The 2,092-nt window shown below is 35.1% G+C and overlaps 1 pseudogene; it reads right to left on the bottom strand.

The window, feature by feature from the left end:
- Nucleotides 1–850: 850 nt before the first annotated feature.
- On the bottom strand, nt 851–1,723 carry LOC149201356 (putative serine/threonine-protein kinase WNK11 pseudogene; annotated as a pseudogene).
- Between the last annotated feature and the right edge of the window lie 369 nt (nt 1,724–2,092).

The raw sequence follows: 2,092 nt of genomic DNA on the forward strand, positions 1-2,092 counted from the left end.
AAAAATATTACTTTAAATACGATACTTAGTTCAAGTGTGCAATTGGAACCATTGAGATGTTTTTCACTTCTCAAATTTTGTTTTGCATGCTAACTCATTCTAATACTTTACACCACCATAAATCTCTAAGAGGCTTTTGCTACCTACAAAGACATAGCCATAGTTTAGAGTTTCTACTAAATGTTTCATATTAAGTAGTTGAAAAAGGTTAGCCTCTCTTACATGTTTGATTTTAAGTTTGGATTATTCCTTGATTCAAAACAACAGATTCATTTTTCAAATGCATAATTATAATATTGAATTAAATTGCATTATATAAGAATCTGACCTTATAATCTATAAGATTTTCAATCATTTTCTAAAATTTATAAAATATCTATATTTTAAAAAATTATTATTCTAAACACAACATACAATATTTTAATTGACAAATTTATAATAAATTAAATTATCAACCAATAAAAATTAAAATAATTAAATGTCAATAAATTTAATACTTAAACACGGTAGATATAATACTTTTCCATATAACAAAAAATAAAAAATATTCCAAGTAATTTTATCTTAAAGATAGAAAAAAAATCTGGCCAAATAACCTAAAATCATTTATCTATCTTTCCAAATTGCTAAATCTAAGAGATATCAAAAAATAATGTAGAGACAATATCATTTATCTTCTAGATTGTTTTACAGTTATCTGTAACAACTTTTCTTCGCATTAACTCTTGAAAAAATGGGCAGATCTCAAAAGTAAATTGGCAAAATAAATAGGCAGAAATCCATGTATCCTGTTCAGTAAAACAACTTGGCACCTATTACATGTATCCTGTACAGTAAAACAACTTGGCACCTAATAGGTGCATGCATGTACTCCTTTAAAAAATGGGTCCATCAGAAGTTCTGCAGCAGAAGGCCTTACCGGTGCTGCCGCCAGGCATTTTTCAATAAACTGTCTCATTTCTTGATTGGTAACCTTTTCCAATGCTGCAGGCCTTATATCAGAACTCACCTTCTTATAAATTTGAGCAACGCTACGGCATTCACTATAAGGAATTTCTAAAGTAACCATCTCCAGCAAACACATGCCGAAAGAATAAATATCTACAAGCTCATTATAATCCTCCTCATATAATTCTGGGGCCATGAATTCCGGGGTACCGAGGACAGTGTGTGCACAACGATCATTTCCCAGTGTAGTGGCAAGACCCAGATCCCCAATCTTCAGAACGCCACTATTGCCGTTCACAAAAATATTGCTGCAATTTAAATCTCTGTGAATTACACAAGGCTCATGATAATGAAGATAATGCAATCCTCCCAGTATCTGAAGTGCCCAATTCTTCAAAGCCTTCATGGAGACATGACGGTGCTTCTGGCGGTACTCTCTCAGAGTGCCTGAGGTACAGACCTCGGTAATGAAATTCACATGACTTGTCTTTCTATCCAGCCATGCATTGTAGAGCATAATTATGTTCTTGTTGCTCAGAGATTTCAACAGACGGACTTCTGCATAAATCCTCTGTATGGAAGCATCATCTAGGTTTTGCAGAGGCACCTTGTTCCAAGCAACCTCAATACCTTCTTTCTGATCAAAAGCTCGGTATACCTTCTTCATGGCACCACGGCCCAGCAAATCTTCATAGCGACCATACCTACCAGTGGGATCCAGTTCCACAAAAGGTTCCCTGTCCTTATCACAGGTGTCATATTCTACACTAGGCATTTCTCTACCTCCGGTAAAGAAAACCCTAGCCCCAGAACTCCAAATTCGGTTCCTCTTCTAATTTGAATTTAATAAACAGAAACCCTTGCAGGGCTATAGGAAGACACAGAAATGGAGATTTTCCCTAAATTCGGAAGACGAACAGACAGCAAAGACAGAAGACTTTGCTTCCTGTGGGATTACTGACGACACTGACAGCATTTTCGCTCCAGAGATACTGAAAAAACAGAGCCGCCAGATTCAGAAAGCTACCCAATAAATTTAAGTGTAAAAATCAAAATTTCCAGGCAATCTTAAATCAAATCAGGAAATCCAAAACCCTAGTTCTACACAGAAACAAATTCTGTTGGTAGAAAAGAAATCTCGTAC

Source organism: Pinus tabuliformis, chromosome 2_1, assembly GCF_031772625.1.
Source record: "Pinus tabuliformis cultivar Carrire ecotype Pingquan chromosome 2_1, CPIR1, whole genome shotgun sequence".
In the NCBI taxonomy this organism is placed as follows: domain Eukaryota; kingdom Viridiplantae; phylum Streptophyta; class Pinopsida; order Pinales; family Pinaceae; genus Pinus; species Pinus tabuliformis.